The sequence below is a fragment of the Diceros bicornis genome, chromosome 22 (assembly GCF_020826845.1).
Source record: "Diceros bicornis minor isolate mBicDic1 chromosome 22, mDicBic1.mat.cur, whole genome shotgun sequence".
Lineage (NCBI taxonomy): Eukaryota > Metazoa > Chordata > Mammalia > Perissodactyla > Rhinocerotidae > Diceros > Diceros bicornis.
Window position 1 is genome coordinate 19,594,926 of NC_080761.1, and position 26,166 is coordinate 19,621,091.

The window sequence follows — 26,166 nt, forward strand, 5'->3', positions numbered from 1 at the left end:
TCTTGACTCTGGGTAACTGTGAATTGGGTAACCCAAAGGTCCATTAAAAGACATAGGAAATGTAAGGATCAGAGGATCAAATTTGAAAGTAAAGGGTGATAAGTTCCACTTGAAACCACAGAATTTGAGGCAGCCAAGAGTCATTCTAGCAATGTGTCTCACAGAGGCATGGACAATTAAAAAAAAAAAAATCTCCGTTTATCTCGTTAAGAATGCATACATTTCCAATAAAATCTTAGAAGTTAATGATATATCAACATATCAAACATATTATAGATTTATGTAGTTATCAAATTTTTATTACTAATAAAATGATAACAATTCAGATTTTTTTTTAATATTAGAGATTTAGGGTCACTGGGAATAAAATAAACTTTAAATTCCAATTAATAAACACATTTTTGGTATAGAGAAGCATGATAAGAAATCAATAAAACACTTCCAAGGATAAAATATATTTTGTTAGAATAAAATTACATGTGAGAAGTAAAATGAAAATATGAGTTCAAGAAGCAAAGGAAAAGGTGAAATTCCAAATGGTAAAGAGTAGCTTGTTCATATAGATTTAAAACAGATGATGGGGTGTATTAGATCATTATGTATGTAGTTTCCACTGGATAAATTGAAAAGTGATGAGAGCTTTATTTTGAAGTCTCAGTATTTACAATTGCGTGCTTTTCAGCTTAAACTTATAATGAAAAATTTTAGATATCAACTTAGAAAATGTAGGTGTGGTACATAGTTATTCAAAATTATTTTAGGGAATACATGAGTACAAAAAAAATTTGAAGAGCAGTGCTCTGGCATATTTTGGAAAATGATAGGTTTGTCTCACAGTTACTCTGGAATCATCTCTTTGGTTGCTGCTGGTCTGAATTTATTTCTTCTTGCTGCTTAGACAACGTCTTACTCTGTGGCTGGTGTTAGCATGGAGCTTGTGACTGACGGTTCCCATGCATGCATGCAGTATTGCTAACCCAGAAAAGGACTCTGGGGTGGGAATGGGGGTGGTTCAGGTGAAATACTGAACATCTACCATGCCTCATCCTGGGTCAAATCCTGCCTCTCTTTCATTCCAGCCATGTGACCTTGAAGTCACCCAACCTCTCTGAACCTCATCTGTAAGTTACTGATGGAATTGCTGTAGGGTTAAGTAAGATCATGTCTATGGATTACTTTGCACTGTTTGGTACACAGACAGAACTCAAGAGATAATAGTTTTTCTCAGGGGAACTGGTCCCTTCAAAAGCAGGTGAGTTATGGAGCTCTATCGCTTTTCTGCTCACCTTCTGTCTTTTAGGCAAAACAAATCTTTCCTTAAGTAAATAACCAAAGCAGTTAAATGACAGTAAAATGTTAAAATAGGTATCTGTCTTGTGCTCTGCTGCCCACCAACTGTTAAGCACCTTTCTGATTACTAGAGTATTTCTCTACTTGTGAGTCAGAGCCCCCTAAGGTAGAAGACAGAAAATATTCTTGCAGGTAGGACACGAGTATGTCACCATGACTCTACAAATCAGAGGCATTTACCAGAGACTTGGATTGGGAGATGAGTAATGTGAATCCATTTTCCAGGGGAGGGGTTGGCAGAGGCATGAAGCATTTGTAGCCAGTTGCAAATCTCTGGTGTAGAAGTGGTGCCGGTGCTGGTGACCATGGTGGCGGGAGTGGAATCATGTTCTTGGTGGCCATATAAATTTCAACATCTAGTTCATGATGGCAGCAGTAGCAGATGATCAGACGACTGGTTCTGGACAATTTGTACGTCTTTCCTGGAAGCTTAGCTCATAATCTGGAACCCCAGCCATCTCATCTATCCTGTGAGCCTCTGATAAGCTTCCAACACATCTATCCTGTGAGCCTCTGATAAGCTTCCAACAAACTTCCTTGTCTGCTTACCTAGCCTACACTTCTCAGACTGAGGCAAACATACAATAGATGGTTTTATAGGGCAGGCTTTTAAAGGAACAAGCACCTATGTTCTAACATCAATAACAGTTTACTCTAATCTCAATGTTCTTTAAACTGTTTAAGAATTTTGTTTTGTAACACTGTATCGTCTGCATATAGTTCCATCTTGCTGGTGTCTGCAAAGCTTTAGGCTCAGTGCTGTACGAGGAGTTACATTCTTCTGGTCTTTTAAATCAGTTTTCAACTTTATATCTGCTGCCAACACACTGGACCAATACGAAATCTTACCCATCATAGCAGTGATGTTGATGGAGTAGGGGTGAGATTGGAATGGTGGGGCACTGCAAACTGGAGAAACTGGGGTAAATGAGAAAAAAAGTGCATAAATGTTACTTGAAAAAGCCCAGAGCAAAATCTGATTTACCATTGTTTGCCCCTCACACTGTCCCTCTGACTCCAATAACACTGATCTAGAGTTGTGACCTGTTTTGTAAAAGCCATTCAAAATGACAGGCCATAGTGAATAATTTTTGCATCCACCTTTTCATAGGTAGATGTAGAAAAAGAACAATAATATCCAGGCAATATGAGCCTCTGAGAGTGACTTTGTCCTATAATCCATCCATCCTTGTAAAATATGTAGGATAAAACTTGGAGACAAAATAAGGCTGAATTGCTTTGGTTAGCAGGTATAAAAGTTTTGTTGTGTAAAACACTTTATTATTTGTATATGTTTATTTTTAATGGGTGTGATATTTAATGCAGTCAGTCTTTTTGACTCCCCTTCACTCCTTCATTGATCAGAATATTGCTAATACAACATGATGTATATACCTTTTAAAAGGACTTCTTCAATTACAGTCATAAATGTAATATATTTTTCTTTAAATTTGCTCTGATATACTAATTAATGTATAAACACATTGCAACCTCTTTGTGAAAGATGAGGGCAGAGTAAATGAGGCCTGCTGTTTCAGAGGGATTCAGATTTTATCTCTAATATGCAAGATTTCGAACTTGGATATTACATTAACCTTAGATATGCTTGTAATCAAGTGTGGCCAGACAGCTGTCTCCTGATTACATATCTGAGAAGATAAATATGGTATTTATGCCAATCAAAGTCAACTTCAATTCACTTGTTGGCTAGTCCCAAGCTTAATAGAGGGTTCTGCAAACAGAAGAAGCTTGAGATGTCAGCTGGAAATGAAAAAAATATTTACCCCCCAGCCATCTTCAGGCTAAAGATGCACAGTCCCTCAATACATTTGTTAAATGTGAGAAAGGCTGCAAAAACTTGGCAGGTTTACTGATATGTCATAACTTATGTAAGAATTGTCTGGTCTGTGAAAAAAAGTCTCTCTTTTTTTATTGTGAAAACAATGTCACAACATAACAGGGAGTTTGGCAAATAGAGGGGAAAATATCAATCATAATCCCAACACTCAAACGTTAAACCAAGTACAATATTTTTGGGTTCTCTTCCTTTTGTTTTTTGTTCAAGTGGTAAGTTTTCTTTTATTACAATCATAATGTACTCATAACAATTTTGTTCCTTCTTATTAAAGTTAGCTTAAGAAGAGTTTTACTGTGTTGCTATATTGACTCATAATTATCCATTTTTAAAAGTTGCATAGTTTTCAATCAGGTAGATATACTATAATTTATTTAACCAGTCTCTTACCTGTGGGCATCTAATTTACTTTTAACATTTTGAGTTATGAAATGTGTTTTAATGAATATCTTGTGATCATTGTATATTCCATATTTTGGGTAATTTCTTCAAGATAAATTTCCTGATTATATAATAACTTTTTTTCCCTTAAATTGGCGACTTTGGTAAGACCAATTACAAGGGATGTTGAAGAATAAAAGCTAGTCTTCAATGGGCTGAGGAGTGAATGGGAGTAAAGAACTGGAAAATTTTTATGCTGATTGTGAAAAATATTTTCAAGAGAAAAAGATTGAAGCGATAGAAACAAGAAGGGTTGACTGAAAGAATGAAGTACGGAAAAGACAGGAAGGTCTGGGGTCCAGAACATCAAACTGTCCATGGAAAAATTAGCAATGGAAGAAGGAATATGCCATCCCCTTTATGCGAGGGAAATCACAATTGTAGGTATGGATGCAAGTCAGGCTTTTGGTTTGGTGGCAAGAAGCTGAGGGAATGCTTAAGGGATTACAGAGGTCATCTGCTGAGAGGAGAATAACCACTGTTAAGAATGAAAAAAAAAATAGATGAGTAATGATACCTGGTATTTTCTTTTGTGCACTCACTATGTGCTTGCTGATGTGCTAAAGGCTTTGTATGCACAGTCACATAATAGTTGTTTAATTTTCCACAAATCCACAGCAGCACCAGTGTAGGCAGAGTGACGAATTTCTTCAAGTCTGGATGTTTGCCAGGTGGGTGCAATGGAAGGGCTCTGCTAAAAGGTAATTGACGATCTGGTATGAGAGAGGTTGAGGGGAGAGATCATGCATCCCAGCTAGATAGGAGAAGCTGTAAAAGAGCATGCACTGTTGAATATACTGTGTGCGGTGCTAAGGGCAGATTTTCAGCAAAGCATTGTCTGAATGGGCGATAAATAACAGGACAATTTATGGGACCAAATCTTCAGTCATCTTTGGTGTTAATGGAAGAGACCTGACTCTGGCATTGCCGGTTTATTACCCCCCTAGGTGGGCAGTCCACTCTTTATAAATGAACTTCCTAGGATATACGGGTGGAAAGCAAAGTGGAAAAATAAATTGAATTTGAATGTCTTGACTGGTTATCATAGGAGGGGCCATATAATCGTCATTAGCATCATCATGGAGGGGCATATTGCACAATAGTTACTGCACAGGCTTTGGGGCCAGCCTGCTTTAGCAAGATCCTATATCTGCCACTTACCAGCTGGTAACCTTCAGCCACTGTTTCTATGCTTCAGTTCTCTCATCTGTAAAATGGGAATGATAATGGTATGTGCCTCATAAGCTTATTATAAAGATTACAGAGTCAAAACATATAAGGCACTTAGAGAAGCTAAGTTTGGGCTAGCAATCATCCTATGTTTATTATTATAATAACTACCATTATTTGAGACTCCTAAGTGCTAGCAATATGCTAAGTACTTTATTACTTTAGCTCACAAATTCAATTCTCACAAAAATTTTCTCCACTTTACAGATGAAAGAACTGAGGCTTAAAGAAATTAAGTCACTTATCTAACGTCATCCCAATTCATAAATGACAGAGCTGGGATTCAAATCCAAGACTGCTGGAACCCACAGTCTTAGACAACTTTCTTGAGAATATGAGTACTGCAGTGTTTCGTTTTGACTTCTCTCTGTAACACCATGAAAAAAATAAGGTTTGTTTGGGGAGCTATAGCAGGTAGTAGTTAGGGGCCCATCCGTATTCTCTCAAATTTTTACCATTTCCTGCCCATCAGCCCCTGGTATGTTTTCCCTCACTACAGCCAACAATAGTGTCTCTTTGGCAGAAGGCTGCCTTCAGGCTATTGGAACCACTCGTGTGTCTATAGGCTCATATAAGTCCTAAAATAAACAGAATCGCCAGGAGGACTTGTTAAAAACAGATTGCTGGCCCTATCTCCAGAGTCTGTGATTTAATAGGTCTGGGGTAGGTTCCTAGAATTTCCATTTCCAATGAGTTCTCCCATCCAGGAATCACAATCTAAGAACCATTCTTTTCGAGTCTCCATTTTAACGAATTATAAGTATTCAACATTACTATGAAAACAAACTGTTGTATCATATTAAAGAATAAAAAACTCATTTAAAAAAATCCAAAGATAAACGGAATACTTCCTTTTGGTTTACATTTGTCTAGCATCTCTTTTCCCATCCCTTAATTTTTTTCATGTTGTTTTAAGTTGTTTTTCATGTTGTTTTAAGTGGCATATTTTTTTTTGCTAGGTTTTTTTTTTTTTTTTGAGGGAGATTGGCCCTGAGCTAACATCTGTTGCCAATCTTCCTCTTTTTTGTTCTTTTTTCTCCCCAAAGCCCCAGTACGTAGTTGTATATCCTAGTTGTGGGTCCTTCTAGTTCTTCTATGTGAGACATTGCCTCAGCATGGCTTGATGAGTGGTGAGTAGGTCTGAGCCCAGGATCCAAACTGGCAAACCCTAGGCTGCCGAAGTGGAATGTGAGAATTTAACCACTATGCCACTGGGCCGGTCCCTGGTTTTTGCTTTTTAACCTTACTGTATTTTGAATGCATGAGCCCAGTCCAGTCTCTAAGTGTTTTTTGTTTCATCTTTTCCTACATTTGATCTTTTGAGTTGTTTGTTTCCTTTTCCTTTTTCTCAATCATTGTTGGTTTGATCAAAATGCTATTCATTCAGATTTTCCCCTTTTAGTTTGGAGGGTTTACTGTCTGTATATTTTCATTCCAATAATGGTCACCACCCTCTCCCTGCTACCGTAAGAGGTACAGATGATTCTCCTATAAGCTCCGCACAATGTCCAGACTTCTCCTTAGACTAAGATGCTCTCTTTCCTCAGCCCCATGCTCTAATGTCCTGCCTCTCCAGCGTCTTCCCTCCTCTCTTCTCTTCCCCCAGCCCTGTGAGATCTTTGGAATGCTTTCACCTTTCTCCTCTCCCCAGCCACCTTCAAGTCCTCAGGTTTGCTAAAATAGTTTATTACTTATTAGAATTTCAGAAATGATGTTGTGTACTTCCACACAGGAGTGGCAATAGAAAATATTTGGAAGCAGTGGGTCCCTTGGCTTTCATTAAATCACAGCATTGAGACTTTCCCTCTTCTTTCTCCTCCTTTAATTAAGGGCTCATGCTCTGCAGGTGGCTACTATGAGCTTTCTTGTCTCCAAGGAGCTTGGCCTTGGGTGTGAGATGTTCTCTGCAGGGTGTTCCAGCAGCGGCAGGGATGGAAGCATCCAGGAGGCTAGCTATTGTTCCACCCATATCTGTGCTTGTCTGGAAAGCTAACTGAAATAAAAGAGATTGAGAGAAAGCTTTTTATATGCGTTAAACATTGAAGGATGTATTTTATTTTAAGAAGGTAAATGATTTCTAATGGCATGTGTCATGCCTCACGTCAGTGCTCAACATCCTCTGTTGTGCCCTGACACTCAGCCACCTCTGCTCCTTGATGTCCCTGCAGTTGGTCATTGATTTCCTAGGCTTCCCTGAGACCTCAAGGTCCTTGACAGCACAGGCACCTGTCCGGTTGCACCTCAAGGAGCGTGTAACTACCCTGCTGTTCTCTGAGCAGCCAGAGCATGCTGTCCCTAGTAAAGTAAAGGGAGCTTTCAAGGGGAGGCTGGAGTTACCTTTTATCACTTTGCTTCTGGGCCCTGTGGTCAGGTTACATCATTCTCTTTGCTAACCCAGACGAGTTGTGCCCTCTAGTCTCTGAGAAGATACCACCATATTTGCTTGTGCAGTTTCAACACATTTCCTAATTTTCTTTTAAAATTTCAATTAGAAGGGTTTGCTGACTCTGCCACCTTCTTCTCCTACTAGACACCCTTGAGCTGTGTCCCTGACAGTGTGAAATGGGCTTTGTTGAGTGTAGGGTTTATGAATATGAAAAGCAGGAAATTTGCATGATTATAGTACATTCTTCATTGAAATTCTCTTTTGTTTGAGCACAAAGCCTATATCAGTGTATGAAACACTTGATTAATGAATCCTAATTGTTGAAAAAAAATGTGAAATGAAAAAACCTAAGTGGGATTGTAACTTTTGTAAGTGTTTATTGTTTAGCAACAAGTTTATCTTTGACATAATGTCAACATTCACACAGTTTTAAGATTCCTGATTGGCATCTCTTTTGGGGTTTTGGATGTTACTTCTTTGGTTTGAGTATTCAAAAATTTTTTTGAAAACATATACTTTTTTTTTTTTTTTTAATTTATCTATTTTTCCCCTAAAGCCCCAGGCGATAGTTGTATGTCATAGTTGCACATCCTTTTAGTTGCTGTATGTGGGACGCGGCCTCAGCACGGCCGGAGAAGCAGTGCGTCTGTGCGCGCCCGGGATCCGAACCCGGGCACCCTGCATCGGAGCGCACGCACTTAACCGCTAAGCCACGGGACCGGCCCGAAAACATATACTTTTGATTATAGTTTTCCTTTTTTAAAATATGAAATGTCTCCAAGGGCACAAAGGCCCTCAGTCGTGAATTTTAAGCTCACCCTGAAGAGATGAGGTAAGGTGTAGAAACTTGAGAGGAAACAAATGACAACACTTCAATGTGAACAAAGGTAATTATCTCCCTGAATATTGATATCCACGTGAGAAAATTCAGTTTAATGTGATTGTTTTTCTTGAAGAAGCTAAAATAAATAGCAAAAGGAAGAGAGAATGAGATAGAGAGAGAGAGAAAGCTAGAGACAGAGAGAAAGAGAGAGACAGAGAGAAAGACCGGGATACTCTTTCTATCCCATTTGCCCACTTACCTCTGGGGAAAAGAAATCCAACTCAGAAAACTCCTGGTGCCATCTTTCTGGCCCTATTCTGTTTAACCTGTGCACTTTTCCAAAATGTGTTAAGTTGAAATACCAATCTCACAGTGATATATAAAATAGCAAATGCGTTGGACCTGAGGTCAGAATATTTCTAAACTGAAGAGTAACCTGAAGGTCTAGTCCCTGACTTGAAAACTTCTTGGTTAGCTGACCTTGGAAAAGTCAGTTAACCATTCTGAATCCCACTTTCCTCTTTTTCACAAGGTTGTTGCAAGGATCAAAGATGATGGACACGTAACATCTTCTTTTCTGCTTTATTTTTTAACTCCTTCCAAAACTATAAAACGCTATATAAATGTAAGACATTCTTTCATTTCTCCAAATATTTGCTCATGGTCAGGCAACTTTTCAGTTTTAAATGATGCATGTACTCCTATGGGAACACATTCAGAATGATTTTACAATTAATTAGTTGTTTGACTACAGTGATAACCAAAAACACCCAAATTTGAATCTTTCAGAAAGACAAAAAGAATTATTTCTCATCTAATATCTTCACAGAGCTAAACCCATAGATCCTTGACAAGGTGGAATTATGGCTACATGCCCTCCAAAAATGCTCTTGACTAATTGCCATATGCGTAGGTACCCCTGGAGTTTTCCCCAAATCCTACCTCCAATTCCAAGTGACATCCTCTGCTTGAACTCTATCTACAGCCTACACATATTCTAGCTTTAGAAACAACAGCCACCTGCTCTATTTTCCCCATCTGAAAGTCTATTTCCTTATTATTACATACCTCAACCAAGCAAGAAAATTTAGCCAACTCTAAATTTGTGATGAGACTCAAAACGGACCAAATGCCGAGGGCACGCCTGGAATTTAGATTTTTATCTTGACTGATTCACAGAGCATTTGTGACCAATAGAACAAATGGTTGTTCTTAATCATTTGAACTGTGGAGGTTATCAAATAGAGAAGAGATGCGGAATACTTGGCATTTTTATTGAAGGAGCAAATAGAGTTTGGAGATATTTTAATCTTGTTCTACCTCTGAGGCTTCATGACCTTTGAGAAGAAACATGTGACTCAGCCCAGAACAAAATGGAAAAAACAAAACAGTGAAAAACTCTTAGGGAGTAGAGCTTGTAGTTAGCCTAAAGCATTTTGGTTTTCCTTGATAGTACATTCTAGTTCTCAAAACTAGTTTTCTCTGAAAAACGAAAAGAAAACAGAAACCACAGAAACTTCTCTAACTATGACCTACCAAAGTAACTTTCTTAAGTTTCTTAATATTACACTTTCCTATAGCTTATATGCTGAGTGTAGAAGACAGGAAATACCTCTTTTGACGTATTACTTTTAATAAAGCGATTATCTTTAGTAGGCTCATGATTTGCCACCAGAATTTTATCTCTTGTTTAGATTACCTCTCAAGCATTATGATTTGGACAGCTATCGGGCTGCTGTCAAAGCTTGAAATACTCTTACAAAATTTATTTTAAAGAATTTATCTCATCAGAAGGATAAAAGAAGTCATATAAAGTGTGTATATAAAAAGGATTGTCCAAATTTAAGCAAGATCACATCGAGGCTTTGGCATTTGGCATTTGTCCTTAAAAAGTTCTATAATATTATATTTCTTTTTTTTCTGTCACTCTAAAAATATAAAATTTAGACATTCTGTTTCTTTACTATGCTATAAGTTAATTATATGCAAATCTCACTTAAAAGGTGAAATAAGGCATATTGGGATACCAGAAAATGTGGCTGTCATCTAATCCTAGGTGTTATTATCGTTGTCACCCTGAAACAACTTCACCCCTACCCTAGAATGTTGAAATAGACTTATCAGAGAAATTGAAAAATTTTAAATGAGCATCAACTTGGGGCAGGCAATGTTGTTTTCCTAACCAATAGCAATTCTCCTCTTCTTAGCGAACAGAATGCCTTTTATGTCAGGGGAGTCAAAAATGTGTTCCCAGAAGGCCAACCCCTCTCCAGACCTGGGAGATGAACTGTGACTGGTGTGGGCCAAGCAAAGTCATCCTGTGCCTCTTTGCCAGTGGTTGTTGTAGAGATGGAACAATGACGAGTTCTGAAGACATGTCAGATGAGACTTTCAGAGACTTCTAGGAAAGATTGTCTTCTGTGATGAAAAGAGAAAGACTTGTGAGAAGAACTGCCCTCTGCCCTATTTATTCATTTTTGGACACTGTCCAGTGATGATGTGCTTCTTAGAATAGTGGAAGTTATTTGGGGAGCATTAGAGGAAAACTTGGAGGGTAAAAGCCCACTTGCTGAGGATGGCAGCGCAGAAAATGGAAATCACCAGAGTCCTCTGGCTACCATAACTTATCCTATGGCTGTACCAACTACTTTTACTTTTTTGTGTGTGAAATAATCAATATACTGATTGCTTAAGCTACTAATCCTTGTTTTTTTCTGTCCTATGGCTGTACCAACTACTTTTACTTTTTTGTGTGTGAAATAATCAATATACTGATTGCTTAAGCTACTAATCCTTGTTTTTTTCTGTTACTTACAGCCCAAAGTATCCTTACTGACATATAAATTTCTTTGATTTGCCAGTTGGCCCAGCGTGAGATATCCGTTCCTTATTGGGCCTATCAACTGGTTTCTTATTGTGATTTTTTTTGTTTGTTTGTTTGTTTTTTTGTGAGGAGATCAGCTCTGTGCTAACATTCGCCAATCCTCCTCTTTTTTTTGCTGAGGAAGACGGCCCTGGGCTAACATCTGTGCCCATCTTCCTCCACTTTATATGGGACGCCGCTACAGCATGGCCTGCCAAGCAGTGCGTCGGTGCGCGCCCGGGATCCGAACCAGCGAACCCCGGGCCGCCACAGCGGAGCGCGCACAGTTAACCGCTTGCGCCACCGGGCCGGCCCCTCTTATTGTGATTTTTTAATTTTTGACTCCGAGTTCAACTTGGAGGAGGAGATTGTTTGCAATGGAAGTCCTTTGTGCCCTATAGGGTAGTTTTACATTTGTTTCTGCTGGTTTCACAACAGGACAGCTTTTATACTGAGCTTGGAGTCCGCATTTCCTAAGGGTAGTGTTTATTCAGATCCACACTTGCTGCTTGAAGTGTGGGAGGCCTGTTAGAAACGCAGAATCTTGAGCCCTACCGAATCAGGACCTGAATTTTAGCAAGATCCCAGGTAATTCGTATCCAGTTTGAGAAGCTCTGCAGTAAAGGAATCTTTTGAGGTTTCTAATGTTTAACGGATGAATCTATTTTTACCCATGGCCCTTAGAAGAAAGAGGCATTCATCTTCCTTCTTCAGGCAGGTAGGGAGAGTTGTTGATTCCCTGTTTCAGAAACAGGGCTGTCCTTTGTGATTGCAGCTCATCCCAGGCAGCAAACCTGGGCCCTGGACATCCTCCCCAGGCGAGTGTTGAAACCTCGCTTCCTACACTCCCGTGAGCCCCTTTGTGTTCTCTCTTCATTTCTGGTAGCTTTCTTTGTATCAACATTAAAATGGTGACTTTGTTTTTTAGCATTTACATGATTTTGTGAAGGGGGGAGATCCTTTCCTGCTATCTTGAACTGTTCTATTAATGGGAAATTTTGATTTTAAAGGGCTTTAGCTCAGTGAAATTGTGGGAGGTAGGAAGAGTAAGCAAAAGATATTAGAGAAGGAGCATAGCTATTATTTAATTTTGATAAAATAATGGAGTAATATAGACTTAATTATGGCTGTTAGTAAAATTAAAGTGCATAGAAGTACTGTAAAATTAACAGGAGAAAAGGGAGGGAGAGGAAATGAAGAGAAAGTTGACTAAGCTGACACAATTAATAAAAGGTAAAGAAGGGAGACTAATGATAAAATATGTTGTTAATAAGTAAATGTGTTAAATAGTAAATAAGGTGGAATGAGTAATACCTCGTATGTTAGTTATATTGGCCTATGTGCATGTATTTCTATATCAAATAATCAGAATGGTATAAAAAAACAAAGAAAATTCAATATTTTGTTGTTTTTAAGAAAGATACCTAAAACAAAGTGGCAGAGAAACGTTGAAAATGATAAAAAATGGCTAAAGATGTAACAGGCAAATGTAAAAGTAAAAAGGAAGGAAGGAAGGAAAGAATTCAGACGAAGCAGAATTCAAGGTTAAGATCATTAAAGAGGATGGCTGAAATAGACTTCAGGCAGGGCTTGGGTTTGGTTCCGTTTAGGGATGATACACCTGGGAAACTGATCTTCGCTCTACTTACCTCTCCCTTAGCACTGGGGAGTATGCTAAGGTGGTTTTGTACCAGTTTCTAGTATCTGGTGAGCAGGCAGGAAAGGAGCCAGATTGTCTAAGCCTGGGCAGCCATAGCAAAGGGAAACCTCTGTCTTAAAATCCCAGAGGAATGCTCACTCCATGCAGGTGATATTCACAGCAACTTTATGTGCCTGTGGGGCCTCAAGACCCTGGAGATTGGAGGATGCTGTGGTTGCTCCTGCTTCATGTAACTATCTCCATAAATTTCCTTATTCTTTGCCATTCTAGCAACTTTACACCTTCTCATTCTGCCTGATGGAAACTTTCAGTCAATTGCATCACTATCTCATATGTATTAAAAAGAGAAATAATAAAATGAGATGACATGAACTGTCACCAAATATTTCTGTTCTATCAAATAATATAAAGAAAATAAACTCAATTTCTAAAATAATAATTAAAAAAATCTCCCATTTAATTATAAACAAAATCCAAGATGTGGTATATGAGAAATGAAAACACACATCATAAGAGACTTTAATTGACTTTTCTCAGATCATGAGTAATCAAGTAAAGAAAGAAAAATGAAAGCCTAATTTAACTAATAAGGCAGATCAATGATTCTGTCTTTTCATAGGAAAAATAAAAACTTGCCCTAGAAATTAGAGAATAGATTAAAAAATCCTTTTAAACAGCTCTTATGCCACAGAAGAAATTAAAATAAAGTTATAAAATATTTCAAAAAACAAATGATGAAGCACCGTGTATCAGTATTTATGGAGGAATCCCTGAAATAGAGCTCAGTCATACCCATAGCCTTTATATAGCTATATTATTAAGACTTAAAGAGTAAAAATAAATTAATTATATATACCTCAAACTGTTAAAAGCCTTTAGAAAGCAGAAGTCAGTGGACTAAAATACAGAAAAAAATGAGAACTATTATGTGAATCCAAGAACCAATTCTTTTATAAAAATTAAAAGTAAATAGGTTTGGATTTAGGTGATCAAAGATTAAAAAAGATAGCAAAAAGTTTTAAGAAATGGTAAGCATGGAGTAAGATAACACTTTGGTTAATTCTATGCAAATAATTTTTTGTTGTTTGTTTTTTTTGTGAGGAATATCAGCTCTGAGCTAACATTTATTGCCAATCATCCTCCTTTTTTTTTTCCCCTTTTCCTCCAAAGCCCCAGTAGATAGTTGTATGTCATAGCTGCACTTCCTTCTAGTTGCTGTATGTGGGACGCGGCCTCAGCATGGCCGGAGAAACGGTGCGTCGGTGCGCACCTGGGATCAGAACCTGGGCCGCCAGTAGCGGAGCGCGGGCACTTAACTGCTAAGCCACGGGGCCGGCCCCCAAATAATTATTTTTAATCTGAAAGAAATTTATGATATAAGAAATTAATGAGGATGATAATTTACCAAAACTAATCTTGAGATATGAAATCAAATTAAATCACTTACCACAGAAAAAACATGATAAAGTTTTCAAAGGGCTACCTCTTTCAATAAAGCATTAGATCACTGAGTTTAATAGGTAAATTCTACCAAATCATTAACAAATATAAAACTCTAATGTTATTTAAGTTGTTCCAGAACACAGAGGATGAATAAAAGATTGAAAATCTTCACTTTTTTTTTCCAAAATCTTTTTATGAAATCAACATAACCTTGAAACTGAAACTGGACAATAAAATCTACAGACCAATCTCACTTATGAATTTTAATGCAAACATCTAGATAAAATATTAGCAAATTGGCATGTAAGGTCCATGCCAGTAATTTAAGGATGAGTAAATATTATGAAATCTATCACTATAATTAACGACGGTAGTAAATAAAAGAAGTAGAATTCTATGATTATGCTTATTTTCATAGATGTTGAAAAGATAAATAAATTTAATATTTATTCTTCATAAAAACCTCTCACAGAACATGAATAAGTAGACATTTAATGAGTGTGTGTGATTGTGTGTGTGTGCGTGTGTGTATGTGTGTGTGTTTCCAGCATCACGCTCACTCTCAAAGCACTAGAATCATTACTATTCAAGTCAGAAACAGGACTTTTCAGATAATGATGAGTTTGATTATTTGGACAAAATGTACAGCTTAAAAACAACTAAAATGAGTAGAAAATATTAAAAATTCTTAAGTGCATTAAAAATGTTCCAAGAGAGTGACGAATTTCCAGGAAAAATTCTAGGGGAATGTCTGAACTCAGAGAAGCAAGTGGATCTATTTCCCACAGCTAGTAAGAGTCAGAGCGGAGAGTGGAATCCAGCAGTCTGACTTCAAAGGTTCTGCCCTTTACCATCATACAGTACTATTTAAAAATGCTAGGAATTCAAATAGCAAAAGAAGGCATAAGGGAAAAGTAACTTCCTTCTAGTTCTCAGAGGAAACCACTGTTTTCAAATTCTGGTGTATCCTTCCAAAAAAATTCTTTGTTTAATCAGCATAAATGTATATTCATCCATCTATCTATAGCCATCCATTTATCTATCTATCTTTTTATATTGGTCAGAATGCATAAAGGACAGGATACATTTGAATATGTGAACAACTATGAAAAATTGTCTTGATTAAAGATAACCATTTTATAAAGGCAAAAGCTGACCAGTGAACTAGAAAAAATGAAATGCATATGAGAGATGTAATGTAAATATCTTTATTATACAAAGAAATACTACAAATTAATAATCAGAAAGGAAATCAAATTAAAAATCGGGAGGAAACAACAGAATGAGGGACAAAATATATGACAAAACAATTCAGAAAAAAAGGAAATCCAAGGAGTTGTATGTATAAAGATGGTTTCTGCAATGACTAAAAACTGGAAGCAACTTGTATTTTCCATCATTGGGGAATGGCATGCTACTAAAAAACATAACTACTTTTTTAAAAAGGAAAGAAAACAATGAGTTAAAACTAGCTGTTTTGAACCAGAACATTCATGTTATGCTGTTAAATACAGAAGTAATTTTAATAATGTGTATTGGGTGATTCCAATATTGTTTATAAAATCCCAGATGTATAAACTCAAAAATTTATATATGTTTGTATACATATATGAGTGCAGAAGGTTGCACACTAGGCGGCTGTCAGGGATTACCCCGTCGCTGTGGTGGGAGAAGGTCAGTGATTGGAAGGAGAGAGCAAGATGAGAATAATTTTATTGCATACGTATTAGTTTTGTTTCACTTATTACAATGATCATATATTTGTTTTCTAAATATGCATATATTAAAGGAAAATAAAATAAATGTAGACTCTTATTTTAGAGGGATTTGATCAGTTAACTGCAAATAAACTTAGTTTATAAATTAAGATAAATTGGAGGACTTCTTTGAGGAAAACATGCAATTATAAAAAATGGATTATCTACATAGATGCACTAGGGAAAGCAGAGTGGAAAACCAGTAACATGCTACATGAATATGCAACAAAAAATTAAGATTATTTTGTTCATTCAAAATTAATGATTAATATATGACAACAATTTGTACATACTGTGATCACTCAAGTCAGTAGGCTGGATTAAATATTTTTTTCTTTTTTATCCGTTTTTTTTTTTTTAAATAGAAGAAAGTTTGTTTATTCACAAATAAACTTGTGAAATTACTGGGATCTGGTTTACTTTATGCAGTTTCTGTGTTGAAAAATACTCTTATTTTCCAGACAACGGATTATAGTGGGCCATTTAATTAAACCAGGTCTGAAACAAGAGTGGCTCGGGAACAGTTTTGACAACTCAAACAAATGGAAAATCTGACAGGGCCTGCAGCATTGCTTCCTTCTCTTGCGCAGGTAGCTTATTAGGTTCCCTAATATCCGTATGGAAATAGAGTCAGGTATAAACAAACAAACAAACAAGCACACAAACTCCAGGTGGATTACATACTTAAATGTAATACAAATCAACGATAAACAAACAACTAAAATTCCAAATCCACTAAAACAAATATAACAACAAAAACAAATGCAAAAATAAGTAAATACACTTATTCCTCTGCACTTGCCATTACTGTCCTTTCCCTAAGACTATTTTCTTTTCTCAAAGCAGCAAACGGTAGCCTCTGATTTATGTTAAACACCAATTGTGGAAGGTTCTAGCCAGGGCAATTAGGGAAGAAAAAGAAGTAAAAGGCATCTAGATTGGAAAGGAAGAAGTAAATCTATCTCTATTTGCAGATGACATGATCTTGTATATAGAAAATGCTAAAGAATCCGCTAAAAACTGTTAGAACTAATAAATAAATTCAGCCAGATTTTAGGATACAAGATGAATATACAAAAATCAATTGTATACACTATCAATGAACATTCTAACAATGAAACTGAGCAAATTTCAATTCAATTTACAATAGCATTAAAAGAATAAAATACTTAGGTATAAATTTAACAAAAATGTACAAGACCTGTACACTGAGGACTATAAAATGTTGTTGAAATAAGTTAAAGAAGATCTACATAAATACACAGACATTCCATGTTCATGAATTGGAAGATTTAATATTGTTAACATGGCAATATCCCAAATTTGATCTACAGATTTAATGCCAATCCTAATAAAATTCCAGCTGGTTTCTTTGCAGAAATTGACAAGCTGATCCTAAAATTCATATGGAAATTTAAGAGACCCAGAATAACTCAAACAATTTTGAAAAAGAAGAACGAGGTTGGAGGACTCACCCTTCTTAATTTCGAAGTTTATTAAAAATCTACAGTAACCAAGACAATATGATACAGGTATAAAAATAGACATATAGATCAATGCAGTAGAATGGAGAGTCTAGAAATAAACTCATAAACATATGATCAGCTGTTTTTGACAAGAGTGCCATGACTATTCAATGAGGAAAAATAATCTTTTCAACAAAAAGAGCAGGGAGAACTAGATATTCACATGCAAAATAATGAAATTGGACACCTATCTTAAATCAAACACAAAAATTAACTCAAAATGTATCATAAACCTAAATGTAAAGGCTAGAACTATGAACTAGAAAGAAACGTAGGGGTAAATCTTCTTGACCTTGGGTTAGGCAGTGGTTTCTTAGATTCAACTCCAATGCATAAGCAAAAAGAGAAAACATAATTTGGACTACATTAAAAGATAATTTGGACCACAAGCAACAAAAAAAAAAATGATTTGGGCTACACAAAATAATTTTGGACTGCAAAAATAATTTGCAGCAACTTTTATGCTACAAATAATATCATGAAGAAAGTAAAAGGGCAACCTACACAATGGAATATATTTGAAAATAATATATCTGATAAGGGAATTTATTCAAAATGTATGAAGAACTCTTACAGCTAAATTAAGAAAAAAAAAATCCAACCCAATGAACAAATAGCCAAAGAATCTGAATAGATGTTTCTTCAAAGAAGATATATAAATTGTCGATAAACACATGAAAAGATACTCAATATTATTAGGAAATGCAAATCAAAATCATGATGATATGGTATCTAGGAGAGGTATAATAAAAAAGACAGACAATAAATACTGTACAGAGTGTGGAGAAATTGGACTCTCATTCATTGCTGGTGAGAGTATAAAATGATGTAGCTGATTGAAAAACAGTCTGGAAGTTCCTCAGAAGCTTAGTAGAGTTACCATATGACCCAGCAATTCTGTTACTAGGTATACACTCAAGAGAAATAAAAACATATGTTCACACCAAGACTTGTACATGAATATTCATAGCAACATTATTCATAGCAATCAAAAAGTTGAAACAGCTCAAATGTCCATCAACTGATGAATGGCTAAAGAAAAGTAGTATATCCATATGATGGAATATTATTCAGCCATAGAAAAGAATGAAGTACTGATACATGCCAGAACTTGAAACCTTGAAAGCATCATGCTAAGTGAAAGAAGCCAATCCCCAAATACCGCATATTGTATGATTTCGTCTGTATGGAATGTCCAGAATAGGCAAGTTCATATTGACAGAAAGTTAATTAATGGTTGCCTAGGTCCGGGGAATGGGAGTTTATCAGATGGGAATGTGGAATGATTGTAATTATTGTTTTTTTTGCAGTTGACAAAATTGTTCTAAAATTAGATTGTAGTGATGGTTGTACAACCCTATGAATATCTGAAAAAACATTGAATTATACATTTTAAACGGGTGAATTGTATGGCATATGAATTATGTATCCATAAAGCTGTTAAAACAGATCCAAAACGGAGTAAAACAAATCAAAACAAAGCCACCAGTTGTTGAAGGCTCTAAGTCAAGAACTATCTCTACTGTTTTGTGGAGAACTGCCCCTGGAAGGAATGACAATGTTACACCTTTCTAGGGCCCACTAGAAAAAGCTGATGATGGTTCTTTAATCACATACAATGTTTTACATTTCCAAAACATCCTTTCTTATATGTCATTTTAGTTGATTCTTCTAATAACCTTGTAAGGTGAACATATCAGTCATTATAGTACACGTTCGCAGATGAGTAAACACAATTCTGACGTATTAAGTGGTTTTCTCAAAGTCATATCTCTAGCAAATGGAAAATCTAAGTTAATGTTCTTCCACCATTTCTGGCCTACTAGAATTTTTCCCAAGATGGTTGCCAGCCAAGGCATTTTCTTGCTTCATCCAACAAGGTCAAAACACCCAATCTGAGCATGTTTGAGATCTTTTCCTGGTTTAACTTTTTTTTTCTTTCTGTTGAGAAGAATGTCTCTCTTTTCTATACTCAGTCAGTTTTGCTCATTGGATGTTAAACCTATGTTTAGTAACCATGAATTTGACTCATGCAAGTAAAATATGATAACTGGGCACAGAATCTAAGATTCCAATGGGAAATAAATTTAGAAGAGGGAGCAGAACAAAGAAAAGGAAAAAGAAGGCATTAGAGACCTAGGCATCAGGTACAAGGAAAAGAATAATCTTTCATGTGAATGCATATGAATCCCCAGCACACGCTACCATATCCTGTGAGGCTAGAAACCTGCCTCTGTGCTCAACAACACAGCGTATTCTGGCAGTGATGGGTGTGACCATCTGACTGAGTTGGAATGTGGTAGGGCAGAAGGGTTAGCAGTTCCAAACATTTGTTTCTCTCAGGGGCTCCAATTTTTCACTCTATGAAAACTTGGCAAGGTGCCCATTTCTTGATTTTTTTTTTAATTCCCCTCTCCCTTGCCAATTTGCATTGCATGGCAACTGGGAACATGCCTGATCACATAAGGAAAATTCTGATTGAGGCCAAGCAGTGTACTAAACCCTAGTTCAACTTTGAGCTTTGCCTCTGACCCAGATACATACAACCTCAGGGACTTAGACACTACATGTGGCAGTTATATGTGGGAATGGGATGGAACTGACTTTCTGCTTCAGTGTAGAAAGAGATGAAAGTACTGATAAAGCAGAGTGCACTTGTTAGGTTTGGGATTATTCAGACACAGCTGAGCTCCATTAAAATTGGTGCCATAGAATAAAGTAATGGCCACGTTTCAGCATTTCAGAGATTCCTTATATGTGGATTTGTGGACCACAAACATCTTTTGAATTGTAGCAAAACGCAAATCCATTGAATAGTGAGGCACATCGGAAGAGCTCTCTATTAATTTTCTTAGAAAATATTTACCTTTTGCTATTTTCACTTGATATGAGCAACTCGCTTTGCATTCAGAATTTATTCTAAAATTACCAGGTTGTCCTATGTGTGTTATTCTAGCTCATGTCATTTGACTGGAGGTAAAGAATTAAAAACAAGCCATGGAGATATTATTTTATTCCGACTCTGTCTGTGGGACACTGTTCTCACAGAAAAAAAGCACAGGTGGCAAAACTTCATCTCCCCCAAATGCACTTCAATACTTTTTTTTTTTTTTTTTTTTTTTTTTTTGTGAGGAGATCAGCCCTGAGCTAACATCCGCCAAACCTCCTCTTTTTTTTTTTTTGCTGAGGAAGACGGCCCTGGGCTAACATCTGTGCCCATCTTCCTCCACTTTATATGGGACGCCGCCACAGCACGGCTTACCAAGCAGCGCGTCGGTGCGCGCCCGGGATCCGAACCAGCGAACCCCGGGCCGCCGCAGCGGAGCGCGCGCACCTAACCGCTTGCGCCACCGGGCCGGCCCCTCACTTCAATACGTTTTAAGTGTAAAAACCTAATTTAAAATAATGTCAGCATCTTTGGGCTGGAGAATACGAGGCTCAGCATCTTTAAATTATTTAAGAGGTCCACAGAGAACCAGTTATGCTTATAACGTTAGATTTACTCAAAGAAAGGGGGGAGCAAAGCAAAGTGTTGAATAAGGGTTTCTCATGCAGTTTCATTGCGTTACTTCTGCATTCTGTAATTGCAACAACTGTCCTACCAAACAAAAACAAAACAAGTTACACATGTACATAAGGTTACGCGATCTATTTAGCGTGTTGGTTTTGTGGTTTTAAAACAAATATTTGTGTTTTAGTGCTACTACTTCTCTTTTTGGCTTTAATTTACTAACAATAGGATCTATCCAAAAAACTTACTAAAAAGATAATGCCCCTGCCACCTCTAAAACTTGTCATTATTTCCTTTAAATAGAGATAGGCAATTTCCAAACATATAGTGTGTGTAACTATCTTGGTTTCCTCTTGTCAAATGGTCTGGGAGAGAAAAAAGAATCTTTCTTTTTCTAAGGCAAAGCATACTATATAAATAATTGTAGAAGCATATTAATCTACAAAGTTTCATTTATCATACAAAAGAAAAATCATTCAAATCTGTAGTATAATGCTCAGAGGACTGTTTGCTGGTCCACAGTGCTGTCCATTGATCAAGAGTCCAGTTCTGAGAAAGGGTACTGAGGATTTTTGAAACTAGAAGCTTTGTCTAAAATGAGCATGGTAACATGGTAGGGTTTATTGTCAGTTATTAATGACTAGAGTTTTGCCTAAAGCCTTCATGGTATTTTAGAGTTCATTATCAGGAGTTTGGTAGATGTGAACACTGTGTATCTGTCATCTACTAATGGGGACTCAGCCTCTTTTGGGAAATACAGTTTAATGGAACTAATTAATGGCCATTTGACAGAGGAGCCCATTTTCATGTTAAGGCCACAAGTACTGCAGACAGACAAGCTTCACTGAGGATGGTCACAGGGATCTGCCAAACTCGGAGAACTATTAGGCCAACCCAAAAGAAACTGTCGTATCAACACTTTTTGTAGTATGTCTGATAATGATCTAAATTTACAATGATTCCAGGGTTTAAGAAAGAACAAACAGATCTCTAATTACACAAAAAACTGGTTTGCTTTTTTTCTACACATTTCTGAGTTCTGTAAATGGACTTTCAGGAAGATTTTTTCTACCAGACCGATGGCTTGGTATAGTTCAATTAAGAAGTAACTTGCATTTGAGTGGTCTACATTCTAAGGATGTAGGGAATGTGGGGTGTCTGGGACAGGTCCCCTTTTATATTAAGTTGGCTCCCTTATCCTTTGAGGAGCATTGCTGAAACACAGGGGGACAACCACACAGGCTTTCTCTCTGAGAACATTTCAGACATTGTTTCCGAACTTACTATCCTCTTGTATTCTCTACTTCATTCATAGTTTAGCAGGAATTATGGAGTTGCCTAGGTTGCTGAGTCAACATTTGCCCTGTAACTCCCACATCCTCCCCATTTTGTTCACCTCTCCTATTCCTCATTGCTCTGTATTGATGAAGGGGTCCAACCCTGATCCCTGACTCATTCCTTAAGTGGCCCCTAATCCACTGTTTCCCTGACCCAAGTTCTATTTCTTTTTCCCCTTTACTTGACTCGTTTGACTGAGATTTTCTGATCCTCGATCTTTCCTAATTTTTATTTATAATTTATACTCCATCTACTTTAAAATTCTCTTAAACATGCTTATAATACTAGTTAACTAAATGAAAATTAAAAGATTAGAAATGATGTAAAAGATATAAGGGGAAACATACAGAGAGAGAGAGAGGCAAAGGAATTATTAGACATTTCCATAATTAAGCCTGAATTTATTCTGTCTCCTGGAAGCCAAAGTAAAGAGAGAAAGACGATAGATTACCTACCTATCAATGTCTAATAAATGGAAGAAGACTGACTCTTCAGCAGAAATAGACTTGTTTGGCATTACATTCTAGGAGGAAAAATATCTCATTTGTACTTTTATATTAAAGGGCATTGAATAAATCATGGGCAATGTATTGAGCAGTTTTACAGAATATGCAAAAATATCTCTATATGGCTCTTTATTAGAGCAAACACTGATATAAAATGAAATCATAGTAGTAAAGACACTTCTACAGGGACCAAGATAATATAGTTCAATTATGTTTCTTCCTGGTGACCTAATTTGATACAATAATAAAATGTAGATAACAGAGAAGTGATTCCTAATCTGGGTGGGTACGGGAGATGAGACATATATCAGAATTATCTTGTAATCATTTTCAAACTACACACACTTCCCTGTCTCCTTTCTCCAGAGAATTTCTTATATAGCCTTTCCTGGAGAGAAATTCTACATTTTTCTGATTGATCATACATAGAGAGATGCATTTTTTTTCACATAAGCAGATTTTTAAACACAGACCCAAACATGTACAATATTCATCGTTACAGTCTTTAAAATGTAACTAGAAATTGAAACAATTGTTTAGTGCATCCCAGTGAGCCAAAAATATGAGAATATATTTATAGCATACATTATAGTTTTCTAAAATTTTAATACTCATCACATTTTTAATCCACATAACAACTTTGGAATATAGGGCACTTGTTTTGATCCATTTAAAATTTCTTTTGATTATTAAAATTGTATGTTATTATGTCAGAAAAAAAATTTTCCCTGTAGAATTGGAGAAGGTTATTTTTGGCAGTGGGAGGAATATTAGAGAAGTACCAAATAATGACTGAGAAATTAATAATACTTGAGTCGTAATAAAGATTTATTTGAAAGAAACAAAATTTTAAATTAGAAGTGACTAAAATATGGGGAAACAACAATTTAGTTTTTTTCCTACTATTCAAGAATGAGGTTTCAAAAAGGAGTTGATTTCTGATAGCAAAATTAAGATTCAATTTTCTATATATTTGCTTTAAATGTGTCTGTCATAATATTTACATACATGTATTCAAACTCATATACATATACAAACACAGCTGGGATCATAATGTACATATAGTTCTTTATCCTGTTTTTTTCACTTAATATTATATGTTCACATTATAATAGGATAATTTTCTCATGCCAGTGATTGCGCCTCTAAAATTATGTTTAAAGTCTGCATAATATTTGAATGTACCATTTAGGTCCTCTCTCTTTTTTTTTGACTAATATAAAAACTTTGCTCCTACACTTCCTACCTCCACTCTATACTTCATCTTAGAATAGGAGAACTTAGAATATATATATGCTTAAGGAAATATATGCGGCATATATATCTATATATCTATATATGGAATATAGGGCATATATATATGCCAATGACATCCAAATTTTTATCTCCAGTTTATACCTTTCTCCAAAACTTAAGTATCCAACTACCAGTTCAGCAGCTCCACTTGAATATTTAATCAGCATTTCTAAATATACGGCGAGTCCACCCATCCAATTCGTCAGGGCAAAAACCTTGGAGTACCTAGACTGCTGTCTCTCGTAGACTTCAATTCCTTTATATAGTCCATCAGTAAGTCTATTGGTCCTATCATCAAAATATATCTAAAGTCTGAGGCAACTACTTATGATGTAAAACTTCTGGTCTGATCCACCATAATCTCTTGCCTAGATTAGTATCATAATCTTCTAATGAGTCTCTTGTTTCTATTCTCACCATAGTTTATAACCATGTGAGATACAGATATTTCCTGCAAACAGAATTTTAGGAATCTTGGAAGAGTCCCCACATGTAATGTGATCAAAATGTATTCATTACTTTTCATATGTTCATTAAGAGATGACGTATTCTATGTTGTTATAGCTCAAATACAGTTTTCATGTGCCCTCATTTCTATGGTTGGCCAAATAAAGCATTTAAAAATTATGAAGGTAATTCAGTTTCTTCTGCTTTATAAAGCACTTTCAGATAAGTATTCACTCAATTCAAAGTTCAAACTCCCTATAAGGGGTGCTTTGTTTTATAGATCGCATGATTTTATATATAGAAAACCCTAAAGAATCCACCAAAAAACTTTTAGGAATAATAAATGAATCCAGTAAAGTTGCAGGATACAAAATCAACATACAAAAATCAGTTGCATTTCGGGGCCTCCCGGTGGTGTAGCAGTTAAGTGCGCGAGCTCCGCTGTGCTGGCCGTGGTTCAGATTCTGGACGTGCACCGACGCACTGCTTGTCAATCCATGCTGTGGCAGCGTCCCATATAAAGTAGAGGAAGATGGGCACAGATGTTAGCCCAGGGTCAATCTTCCTCAGCAAAAAGAGGAGGATTGGCAGATGTTAGCTCAGGGCTGATCTTCCTCACACACACACAAAAAAATCAGTTGCATTTCTATACACTAACAACGAAGTAGCAGAAAGAGAAATTAAGAATACCATCCCATTTACAAATGCAACAAAAAGAATAAAATACCAATGTTAAATTTAACCAAAGAGGGGAAAGACCTGTACACTGAAAACTATAAAACATTGTTGAAAGAAATTGAAGAAGATACAAAGAAATGGAAAGATATTCTGTGCTCTTGGATTGGAAGAATTAACATAGTTAAAATGTCCATACTTACTAAAGCAATCTACAGGTTCAATGCAATCCCTAGCAAAGTTTCTTTCTTTTTTTTTTTTCTTCTGAGGAAGATTAACTCTGGGCTAACATCTGTGCTAATCCTCCTCTTTTTGCTGAGAAAGACCAGCTCTGAGCTAACATCTATTGCCAATCCTCCTCCTCTTTTTCCCCAAAGCCCCAGTAGATAGTTGTATGTCATAGTTGCACATCCTTCTAGTTGCTGTGTGTGGGATGTGGCCTCAGCATGGCCGGAGAAGCGGTGCGTCAGTGCGTGCCCGGGATCCAAACCGGGGCCGCCAGCAGCGGAGCACGCGCACCCAACCACTAAGCCACGGAGCCGGCCCCCTAGCAAAGTTTCAATGACATTTTTCACAGAAATAGAACAGAGAATCTTAAAATTTAAATGGAACAACAAAAGATCCAGAATAGCCAAAGGAATCCTGAGAAAAAAGAACAAAGCTGGAACAAAAAAGAACAAAACACATTCCCTGATTTCAAAGTATACAACCAAGCTATAGTAACCAAAACAGCATGGTACTGGCACAAAAACAGACACATAGATCAATGGAACAGAATCGAGAGCCCGGAAGTAAACCCACACATCAATGGACAGCTAGATTTTGTCAAGGGAGCCAAGAACATACAATGGAGAAAGGAAAGTCTCTTCAATAAATGGTGTTGGGAAAACTGGACAGCCACATGCAAAAGAATGAAAGTAAACCATTGTCTTACACCATACCCCGAAATTAACTCAAAATGGATTAAAGACTTGAATGTAAGAAGTGAAACCATAAAACTTCTAGAAGCAAACATAGGCAGTATGCTCTTCAACATTGGTCTTAGGAGCATATTTTCAA